Source organism: Solanum verrucosum, unplaced genomic scaffold (genome assembly GCF_900185275.1).
Source record: "Solanum verrucosum unplaced genomic scaffold, falcon-dt-bn FXZP01000207.1, whole genome shotgun sequence".
NCBI lineage: Eukaryota > Viridiplantae > Streptophyta > Magnoliopsida > Solanales > Solanaceae > Solanum > Solanum verrucosum.
This window is the reverse complement of record NW_026019996.1, coordinates 2,404,855-2,417,589: the sequence shown is the minus strand read 5'-3', so window position 1 is coordinate 2,417,589 and position 12,735 is coordinate 2,404,855. Positions and strand designations below refer to the sequence as shown.

At 33.8% G+C, this 12,735-nt stretch overlaps 1 pseudogene; it reads right to left on the bottom strand.

Annotated features, from left to right (window-relative positions):
• Positions 1-4,516: 4,516 nt before the first annotated feature.
• On the bottom strand, positions 4,517-11,572 carry LOC125819317 (putative late blight resistance protein homolog R1B-16; annotated as a pseudogene).
• Between the last annotated feature and the right edge of the window lie 1,163 nt (positions 11,573-12,735).

The following is a 12,735-nucleotide window of genomic DNA, read 5'->3' as shown; positions in this document are numbered from 1 at the left end:
TCACTTATTGTACCTATAGATAATATTGGTATCAAGGATAACATATCTTATGAGGAGATACCCGTTCAAATTCTTGATCGTCTGGTTCGCAAGCTGAGAACCAAGGAAGTTGCATCAGTCAAGGTCTTATGGAGAAATCAATTTGTTGAGGAATCTACTTGGGAGACCGAGGAGGATATGAAGATGAGATACACTCATCTCTTTCCTTCATAAGAAATTCCAGACCAAGGTACTAATCTTTGTAAATTACTCTTTAAGTTGATACGTGGAGTTTATGTTGTTTTCATGTTGTGTCTTTGAGATTAGGTTGTTAGACACTTCCCACTCTTGTTCTACTTTGTTGGATCTCATTCGAGGATGAATGTTCCCAAGGGGGGGAATATTGTAACACCTCAAACTTCGAAAGAGCAAAATAGAGCTTGGTACAAGTTACCCATTAGTTTTTAGTTTTGGGTCAACTTCAAACGACCATATCTTTTAGCACATAAAGAATTAGATGGCCCATGATCTATCAAATTGAAGGTCTTTGAGTCCTCTTTACAACACACCAAGTTTGCTTAATTCCAAGCTCAGAGTAAAAAGTTATGCTCGTTTGAGTGAGACCTCTCTATTTAAGGCATTTCATTCATTTTAGAACATAGTATTTTGGTATTTTCCTTTTCCCACTAGGCATAGCACATTTTGTTCACCCCAAATAAGGGTCTAATCATATTTAGACCAGTTTTTCACGTTTCTAAGAACTTAGAGTTTCAGAGTGGGGTTTCAAGAAGAGAAAAAGGTAGGGTTTTAAGCGTTCTTTCAAGAACTGAGGAATTCACAAAGAACAATATTATTTCCAGGTCTGCAAGGCTTCCCACGGTGATGGACTTGTTCGTCCTTATGCCATAAATCTAATTTATCCACAAAATTGTTGTATCTAAAGGATTCTTACATAATTCTTGATTTTGGTTCAATTCTTTAACAATTGAGGTTGTGAATTCTTTTGTGTTGTGGATCTTTGGTGAGAGTCATGTTTCGAGAAGGTTTGTATGAGAAATTCAAAGAATTTGTGTTGGGTTTGATAATCAAGAATAGTATAAGAGGAATCACTCAATTCTAGACGAGTTAGGACCCTAAATTGAGAAGAGAAAAATATCAGTTTTTTGGGGATAGGAGGGTGGGACGGCGCGCAACCATAGCGCCAGAACTTCTGGTTAGTAGTTTAGGGCGTGGCATCTTGTCCAATTAGTGCACCCTAAACTTCTGCCAGAAGTCTGGTGCCAGGCGCCCCGCGCCAGTAGTGCGCCAGGGTCATCTGGTTCTTTTCCTTCCATGCTTCATTTTTGGACATGTTCCTTTGAGTTGTGAATACATTTTCTTCTTTGTATTAGCTCCTAAAGTCTCTATTCATCCTTGAGAGATCCTACATGTCCTAATCATATGTCTTAATTTACATTGCAAACTAAAGTAAGTTTAAGAGTAAAGTTCAAGAGGTCTTTTTGAGAATTCTTTTGTAATCAACAACGGTTTTGAACTAAGTCTTGAGAAAGTAAATATGAGAATGAGAAGAGTTGTATTCATGATTGAAAAAGAGTATAAGGGACATAAGTATTCCCAAATGTAACACTTTTACATTTAAAAGAGAGAAACATTATTTTTTAAATGAGTTTAGAGATTTTCAGAGTACTACGTTTTTTAAGAGGATCTTTTGACTAATTACCTCAAATTGAAAAAAGTTATGTTTTATACATTTGAGCATGAGTTTATATATTATTGGGAGTAGTATTGAGCACTGTTATGGGGATGAGTTCAGACGACTCACATTCCTCATAAACCATGTAGCCAACATGGGTAAAGAGTCGTACTTTATAGACGATTCTTTATTGATGTTAATCATAGCTTAGGGGATCCACTTAGTTGAGGTATTCTATATCCCGACAAGGTATAGGACAGTTCTAGCAGTGTGGGTGAGACGTTGTATCATCACATAGCTCATAGTGATGGTTGTCGGTTAGAGAATCTCCCAAATAAGAGTAAAGAGTATCTTATTGTATTTTTATACATCATTGAGTTATATCTTGTGTTTTATAATGCTTTAAACATTATATCTCTTGTTAATACTTTTGTATTGGAGTTTATTTGAGGTGAGTATATCTCATAGTCTTGTCAGTTCAGTTATCCATTCTTTTAGTTTCCCTTACATGCTCGTACATTCAATGTACTGATGTCATTCGACCTACATCTTATTATGATGCAAATACAGGTGTTCAGGATCATCAGTAGGTGCTTCGTTGATACTATTTGCATTCTAGCTAGCTTTGTTGAGCCTCCTTGGTTTCCGGAGGGCTTCCCACTTATTTATTGCTTTTGTTAAGTTGTTGTAGGTTCTGTCCCGACATCTATCTTAGTATTAGAGGCTTCATAGATAATTAGATGCTGAGGAGTCTCTTGTTATTTTCCCTTCTTAGTTCAGATGTTTCGAGATCTTCAGACAATTGATTTTATTACTTCATAAGTATTTCCATATGTTAAGTTGAGTTAAGTTTGATTTGCTCAATCATCATTGACAAATATTCTGTCAAGTGTCTTCCAGATGTTTTTCTTGGTCTTTTATTGTTGCACCAAGTGTATTTAGAGCCACTGAAACCAATATCCGCCTGACCACAGATATCCATTGTGCTAGTGTAATCCAAACTTTTGTGAGCTTTATGAAGTTTTCCACCAAGGAGCTGATGTATTCCTTAGGGCATCTCCAACCCTACACTCTATTTTACTCTCCAAATATAGAGTTCTCTATTTTTTCAGACAACCAACTCCAACCCAATTTTTTATTTTACTCTCTAAAAAGTTCTCTCTCTTCAATATTATATTATTATTTCTATTTCATTTTTGTTTTCTTATTCCATAATATAAATATTTTCTTTCTTTTTCCAAATAATCATCCTATATTATTTCATGTAATATAAAATTTTAATTTTTTGAATTTTTTATTTAATATTAAATTGTATTTTATTCTAAATTTCTAAAGAACAACTACGAATAATTGAAAAAAGAAACCAACAAGTACAACCGTAATCACAACCACAACTTCTCTAAATCATACGGTAATTCCTTTTTCGAATATCGCTAAATCTAGAAATGACCTATCGGATTACTAAATTATTATTGTATTGTTATCTTGTATTTAAATTATTATGCTATGCGTTATATTTTTTAATTAAAATTTTATCTTATCATTTAAATTTTGTGCATTATTCATAGTGAAAACTCATAATAACATCAAATTGTATCACAAAGTGACGAAAATTAAATAATTTTTTTTAAAATATTATTTGTTCGAGATGAAATTAGTATATATAAAATAAAATATTTTTAAAAATGTTATATTACATTTAAAAAGAATTGTGAATATTAAAGATTTAATTAATAGTCTTATATGAAAAATAATATGTTAATTACAAAATAGTAGAAATAATAATATAATATTCCAAAAGTGAAATAGAGAGTATGATTAGTAGTTCTTCAAATTTGGAGAACTACTATTCAACTCTCTATAATTGGAGAGTAGAGGGTAAAATAGAGAGTGGTTGGAGAGGACATTCTCTATTTTACTCTTCAAATATAGAGAATATCTATAATTGGAGAGTAGAGGGAAATATAGAGAGTGGTTGGAGAGGACATTCTCTATTTTACTCTCCAAATATAGAGAAGGGAGAGTAAAATAGAGTAGGGTTGGAGATGGTCTAATACCATGCACTACAAATATATTTAGAACTTCAACGAAAATGTTGCAGCCTTAGTTGTAAAATTGACTGCGGCAGACATGAAAGAGCTTGAGTTTTATGCCTCTGTTGATGTTGTCAAAGGTGAGAGACATGTATCATCAACTAAGATTAATTTAGAGACAAGTGATATCTATATGGCTTCCTATGATGCTCAAACTCTCCAAAAATATTGTTCCACCTGTGTTGAATCCTCCAATAGTGCGATATGAGAAATCCAACATACAATGGGTGACATTTTTGAAGAGCGAGGACAACATAGATGATCCTTTTGTACATGTACTCATCATATGTATTTATAAAGGGAGACGTTTGCTATGAATCGCTCCTAAATTATTTGGTATTAAGATATCAAAACTTTGAAACGACCTTCAAATCAGCTTTCGTACATGAATACTCATCTTTAAATTAACCTTAGCATTCCACTAGAAAATAACTTTTGTCAAGTGTTGCATATTAAATGAAAGATGATGGAATTATAGAAATTAACAGGGAAAACAACTTCCAAACTATAAAAGTGAAAAAGAAACAATGATATGACAGGTACTAAAATTATAAAGCTGCATTTATTTGTCTCCAATGATCTAAAACATAAAGAAAAAGAGTTGATCAATCAAAACAAACTTAACAATTGGTAATAGTGTTACAATATAAGAGGATGGGTGTTTCGACAAGAAAAAACTATAACAATACCATTAGATGTTATCAAATTAGATGCACGTAGATACTAAAAAACAGCACATACACACTTGTTTCTATTTTACTCTAATAGTAAGGTCTATACGGTCGCATCCTTCAATGGCTTCGAATTCTTCCACAAGTTTCAAAGTTGAAGCCTCCAGAGATTTTTTCCAGCACTTGATCAACTTAATATGTTTCAGTGTTGGAATATATGCAAAGCTAAGGAGGATCTCCTTGAGCTTACAACTCACTTTCATAACAAGTGTTTCGAGCTGGGGAAAGGATTCATCCGAGGCAACCCACTTTGAGATAGCTAAGTATGTCAGCTTCAAGAACTTAAGTTTATGGAATGTAATATCTCAAAGGCACCACTTGGATTGATTAAATCGTGAATCCCATAAATGGAGATACTCCAGGCTTGGTAGTCCCGCATTGAAGGAAATCACACTTTTTATGTAACTCCCTTCTGTACCAGCTTCTGTAAACTTGAAGGCAAATGTAACCCGGATAGAATTGTGGGACAGCCAAAGGAAAGGGAAAGTATTTCAAGATGGGTAAGACTCTCCCATTCGAGACAAATCCGTGGAATATAATACATGTATAAAAAAGTGATGTCAAGTTCTTGAAGATTAGGACACTTCTGTAATAACACACATCCACCCTATCAGCATCTTCAATTTTAACAAAAAAATTTCTTAATATCCTCAAATTTTCCAATTTAGAGGATTCTTCAAAGATCTCCTGCTCATTGTTTTTCAAATCAAATTCAGCCGAAGTAACATCAACATGCCTTAACTTTCCCATTTTCCAAAAAATCGTTGGTAACACCATACAATCGAATAAATTCTCCATAATTAAAGTTTCAAGATGCAGCAGATGTGATTCTGGATGAAAATCAAATTCATTTGTGAGAACTGCAAGGTGCTTCAGGTGAATTAGTGGTTTCAATGTAACTGATGAGAAAAACCAACACGATGTGAACTCAAGTCCAAGACCTTAAGAAGTCTCAATTTACGACACTTATGGAAGGGATTCCAATCATAAAATTCTTTGTGATTTGTCATTATCAGTGACCTCAAGTGTCGACGAAAATGTTTCCGTGTTTTGGAGCCTAGATATGCAAACTTGGAATGTTTTTCAGTGAAACTGAAGCTCACTCGACTTCCCTTCTAATCCAAAGGTTGAAACTGGCTATATATCAGGCCCCTTCACTGCCAGCATAAGCTTTTCTTCTCTACTCTTCTCCAAGCAAGAGTGAAGCACTAAATCATGAACCTGGCAGTACTTGACCTTACCATTATATTCTCTCTCTGAAACAATTGCCAAGTTACTGCTCCGTCAAGTAACCTTCAGCTGCCTCTTCTATTATATCTCAGATTCAATGTTTTGCACGAAGCCTTTTGCTATCCATAAACTTATCAATTTAGACACTGGAATTCTTGCATCCTCCGGATACATCCCAATATAAAGAAGGCAAGGCTTTAAATATTCGGGTAAGTTATTGTATCTTAACTTCATAGTTGAAAGACTACATCCTTCGGACTCACCAAGATAGGAAATCAGAGAATTTTTAACCTCACACCACCAAGAGGCTTCTATTTTATTCCTTTTGATTATTTCAGCTACCAAGACAATCACCAGAGGCAGCGCTTTGCATATTTTTGCTATTTCTAGACTTACATCTTGTAGTTCAGTGGGAAGCCTTCCTGTTAAAACATTTTTCTCTCCAACAATTTAAGACTCTCATCAGGTGTGAGGAATGGAAGGAAATAAGGATCAATATGGAGCATGACATACTTAGCCACTCTCTCAAGTTGCGTTGTTACGACTATCTTGCTTCCATTTCTATCATTTGAAAAAGAAAGCCTTAAGCCATTCCATGCCATACAATCCCACATAGCATCCAACACAATGAGACGCTTCTTTCTTCTTAGGTTTTTTCTTAACTCGACAGCAAGGATGTCACAAAAACATTTTTGAAGGTTTGAGTAATATCTCCAATCTTGGTAATAGGTAAATTACTATCATTTGAAATATGTATTTGTGATGGACCTTGATACTCACCAACATTTTTTAGTATGCTTGTTGAGTTGGTCATATGATTGGAAGCACCTAATCCAAAATATAGATGTAACATCATTACCTTGTAATCCCAATGTTGTCAGGATCCAAAATTCACATGTCATGGTGGCACTTGTGTTCCCAACCGATAGGTAAGCCAACCCACTAGTTATTACCAATTTAACTAAATAATTAAGGTGAAAAGGTAAATTACAATTAGAATACCTCAAATGCTAAGTCTTTCATAAGTATGAAGTGCGGAAAGCTAAATACTACCCAAGATTTTTGTGTCATAAGTGCAAGAACTTCTAAAATATGATACAAGTCCAACAAATATGAAAAGTCTAGACATAAGAAATATCCTATTATAATATCAAAACAACCTAATAAATAGAGATAGATGAAGGTGTGGGCCGCAGAACATCTAAGCATTCTACCACAACTCCAAATAATCCAAACTCAGACTCAAAAATCCAAGAAATGTGCTCAAATTTGAAATCCAATCTGCACCACAAAAGAGTGCAAAAAGTGTAGTATGAGTACGAAACCACATGTACCTAGTATATCTCATAGACCAACAACGAAGAAGTAGTGCCAAGAGTATATAAGAAAATTATCCTTTAATTTTACCAGTCTACATTATACTTATCAGTCAAGTTTCATCAAATAAGGATATTGAAATTTCACGTCATGTCCAATCACCAATAAAGCACATAATCAACAAGAATGGAGGATGTAATGGGATGCAATGCAATGTGACACAAATGAAATGATATGCCTCAGATGCCAAGTACCCTCTCAATCGTATATACATGATACTCCTCAGAAATACATCGAGGTCCATTTACCGACACGGACAATCTCCACGTGTCTGTGCGAACGATCTCAATGCACTATCATAAAATCAAACAATCCCCGGCACAGAAGATCTTCACGTGCCCAACTTATAATCATAAACAATCTCTCACACGGACTATCTCCACGTGCCCAAATTATAATCATAACTTAATCTCAACATAGATGATCTCCACATGTTAGACCTTTAGTCATACTCAATCGCATGTCAATGCATGTGCACAATATGATATCAATAAAATGGGATGTCGAAGCATCTCAATAAATCAAATGTTTCTATGACATATAATCACCTCAATTATCACAAATATACGAGTTCAATAAAGAAACTCAACCACACAAAAAAAATCAAGTCACTAAATACATCAACTAATGCACATATGCTTTGGCATTCTCGAATAACAATCTATCATATTATAGTAATAAATTTTCCCTTTAATAACACTGGTACTCGTAACAATGCCGTTATATCATTGGTACGAGACCTCCATCTTTCGCCCTTACCCATTGTCTATTCTATTTTTAATCTTTAATTAGAAAACGTCCTTCAATGAAGTCTAGGAAGTTTTAACATAACTTGAATGATGAACGTGTGTCACGAATCCTCAAGATTTCACATTTTCCTTTCGTAAAGCTTCAGAACGTTCCTAATCTATCAATTATGCAATATTTGTAAGTAAACAAATCCGTAGACACCCATATTACTATATGTCTATTCTAGACCCAAAAACTCACTTATATCTCTAATCAAGCTCTTAATTTTGATACAATTAATATGTCAAGTCTCATACTTCCTAAATTTCAAGCCTAGGGTTAAGTCTTAATTCTTCCCAATAACATAATTCTAATAGTGTTCATATAATACAATACACCTTTTATTTAATTTAATTATTTATACCAATATTATCACAAGTTAAATTCCAATACAGAAACACGAGAAAAATGAATTTCCAGATAATTAGTCATCCATCACATACTCCTAATATATGTAACCCACAAAATATCCATTGTGCAATGATTACCCTCATTATCCAAAGATTATCCAAACATAGCCACAATCATCTTTTCCCCTAGTCCAAAAACGTTACTGGTAGTTTTTTTTTCTTGATTCAATTTCTTTTAATTTTCTTTCACAACCCCCATTATATTATAATAGTATTAATATGACTCATATCCAAATATATAATACAAATACTTGGGGTGTGGTAATTACCTTATGCACTTCATGTTCTTGTTGTTAACGTCCCCATTAAGTTTTCACTTTTGTTTTGAGACGGAAGTTATGATCCAAACTTATCAAACCTACTAACTTTAATTTAATTTTTATGGGCCAAGTGGTAAAGGGTTTAGTATGGGCTTTACCCATTAGTTACTGACTAAGTTAATTAGTTAATAAATATCCATCAACTAAATAATTGTAGTTACTGAATAGTTTAAAGTTTTCATTTTAAAATTTTATGGGAAGAGTCAAAATAGTTCCAGTGCTCAAAGTGACCTAACAGATCATTACAAATGCTGAAAAGGCTGGCACGATCATTTGTTGTACCGTTTCAGGAGTAAGGACTTGTCCTGAAGATGAGTTATCAATAGTGGAACCATTTATCCCAACTTGAAAAGCATTGACCCTACATTTTTTAGGGCGTGTGGGACATTCTTTGATAATGTGTCCTTGTTGTTTACAATAATTACAAAACTACTTACCATAATAGCTAGCGATATGACCATATTCATTGCAACTGTAGCATTGGGTTCTAGTCATATCCCTACCCTTTCCTTTACCTTGAGCAGCAAATGCAACATTGACATCATTTTCTTGCTTGTAAGCATTTTGTGTGACAAGATGCTGCTCTTCACAAAGTAATTCCATAAAACAAACATCCAAGGAGAGAGAGGGATCACGGTTCATCAAGTTAGAGCGAGCACTCTCGAACTCGGACCATAATTTCATCAAAAAATTATCTCACTTTCTTTGCTCATGAACTGCCTGAATTACAGACAGATTCAGAAGGTATTTTAGCATAAGCAATAACTGTAAATTCAGCCCATAAGTTCTGAAATCCAGAATAATAATCTTGAATAGAGAGACCTCATTGAGAATAATTAGCAATTTCAAACTCTAACTTAAAGTGTCTTGCACTATTATCTTGGTTGTAAGCCTTTTAATTTGTAAATAATCCCACAAAGCCTTAGCTGTCTTGTAAAGCGTGAGATTAATAACAATAACAGGGTCAATTGACCCTAAAATCCATGTCATCACCCGAGCATCTTTAATCTTCCATTCACCTAACTTGAAAGGATCAGTATGAGTGGATCACTACCATCTATATGGCCTCATAGTACTTTTCCAGTGACAAATAACTAAAATTGAAATTCCCAAGAAGAATATTTTTTTCCAGTGAAACGAACACGGAAGGATTCAAAGTGATGTGAATTCATGCTTTTAAATAGCTATGAAAACTAGAAACACTATGACTAAAAAAATAACTAGAATGACCAAGAGCAAGAGTCCTAGGTGTTAAGGATTAATTGTCGATGAATAGTCAACAAAAGCAAGATTTTCAGAAGAAAAAAAAACTCTATGAAATAAGACAGCCAAGAGAAGGCTCTCATACCATGTCAAGATTTTGCTGAATGCCTCTCAAAGTGAGAGTCTTTCCTTTATATAGAGAGTATACACATTACATATCCCTAAAGATCTGTTTTTCCTATCCACAAAGATCATCTATTCAATCCCTCTAAATTTGTCATTCAAAACCCTTTAAATATGCTACATTATCCCTCCAAACCACTATTCTATCACAATAATATTCTCTATGATTATTACAACAAATCTCTGTAATTAAAACACTATATACATTAAAATCATTCTCTATTAATTCATCATGTTAACACTGTGAAGATCTTTAAGAGTTTTATGTTCATGGTGCACCTTTGCGACATCTCCTTCTCAAAAATGGATGTAAGAGGTGTAGCTCTCCAAATTACCTACAAGAGGTTTCATTAGAAAATCTAAACTAGATTTATATATCGACATCTTATTCAGTATCCTTAAAGGAGAATCCATATAGCTCAATCCACCAAAGGTGGGGAACTAAGATGATGTGAATTTTAAGGATTTGTAGTGTGCCTTCAGATTTTTAGTTTTCTCCAATATCAGTATCAAGCAAAGACTTATTTTTAATTTGCTAATGTCATATTTGTTTAGAGATCTAGGAAGAAACTTTTGAATTACTTGTACAACATCACCAGCTATAGCTCCAACCTTTACCAAGACCTCATTCAACAAGTTACCATTAATAACATTATCAACATCAAGGAAAACTAACAAGAACTCTATTGCCACATCAATATTTTGAGCAGAGATATTATTAGGAAAGTTCTCAAGTTTTTTGTTTCTGAGATATACCAGTAGACTGTGGAAATGATGAGAAAATTGTTTTGGTAATTTGTTGTCCTTGAAAGTTCTTGATTATGTAAACTTTGAATCCTTTAATTCACTGAAAAACATCTTCTTCATTTCCAGATTCACTAACACGATCAAGCATAATAGACAAAGAGTTTTATTATTTTCATGGTCGTATGTGTCATACTCATCCTTATAATCTAAAAAATCCGCAACAACGTTAACTGAAATAGCACGACAAAGTTGTCCCACATTGTTAGCCATGAACTGAATTTGAGTCCCCAAACATTCCAGATTCTTATTTTCGGCAGAACCATTTATCTTTATGGCATAAAAGTACCTCAAAAATATCATTTTCTTTTGAACAATTTTCAGTTTCATTATAAATCATAGTATTGCAAGTTTTTCTTCGGGAGGCAATCCATATATTTTTAGAAACATCATATGTACATCATTTAGATTCTTTCCTCGGCAATCCATATATTTTGATAGATCAAAATCATTCAACTCATAATTGTAACTTAACTGGTATTATCTTCAAATAACTCCAGCAAATGCGGTTCTAGCCTTTTTAGAGTAAGGTTAGTTTTACACTCATCTGAAATCCCGTCAAGTACCCTTTGAAGCATTTTCACAGTCAATTTGGCCTTCTTTATGAGTTTGACTTCTCTTAGATCCCAAAGAACATTTTAAAATCTCTTAGCACCATTTTAACTTCCTTAATTTGATCAATATCGTACCTATCTCGATAATTACTTCCACTCTTGATCCTTCTCAGGTGATAAATTTCCATAATTTAATTTTGAGACATTTTTTGTAGAAAAATTCCTGCAAGTTCACCAACTTTTGGAATTAGTTTCATTAAGAGCAACATTTTTATTCATCTAGTATTGAAGCTATGTTAAAACTTGTGAAAAAATATACATCTTATTTACCATTTTGTCTAACAAATAGTGCATAATTTATTTATGAGTGATAATTTAGTTCTTCACCGCGACAACAGTTCCTCGATCTTCCTTCTTTTTCCGTTAATAGAATCTACCCAGAAATATAAGACCATATTGGGTATTACCCAGGGGCCATCCTTTGCTGCGATTGCTCTGTATCGTCGGAAAAAGCATCCAGTGTCATAATCTTGTTGTAGAACAGGTTATATCATTCTGTTCTCCTCTCTATTTCTTGTCCTAGGTATCAATTTCTAAAATCTGAAATCTTTCTTGTGGTTGTATCTTTCTTGTTAGCCAATTTTAGTTATCGACTTTTCTATTTTGTGATATTGGTTGTACCCCCTTTTCCCTTTCTTGTTTTGTTTCCGGTCTCTGTTGTGTTCTAAGCATATATTTTTTTCTTTATTATACATTTTTTTTGTATTTTTAAGAACCTAGAAGGAAAAATTTTAGGAATAGATGCTTGTGCAATTTTTGCTTCTCTGTTCTATATTTTTGTGAAATTTTGTTTGTGATCTCATTTTTTTCATTGATTATTTCCTTCAGACATTTAGTTTATAGTTCTACTTAATTTATTTTTTAGTAGTCTTTTCTTATTATTTTTATTGTTCTACTTACCTTAGTTTAACTATCCTTGGTAAGACATGACAGACTAGGGTCGTGTCCTCAGTCGAGGTTGGGGCTGGGGGAGAGGGGCAGGGGTGGGTATGGGATTAAGGGGGTTGACAGATTGAAAGTAGGGTCATGGAACATAGGGACTTTGTCCGGAAAGTCCATTGAGTAAAGATCCTTAAGAAGAGGAAAATTAATATAGCTTGCATTCAACAGACTAAATGAGTAGGTTCTAAGGCTCGGGATATGGACGGGTTAAAACTTTGTTAATTAGGAAATTCGGAGAATAAAAATGTTGTAGGCATTCTAGTAAATAGATACCTTGGGAAGACAGTGGTAAATGTTCGTAGGGTTAACGATAGATTGTTGGTGATCAAGCTAGTCTTTGGAGGGATAATTTTGAACGTCGTTAGTG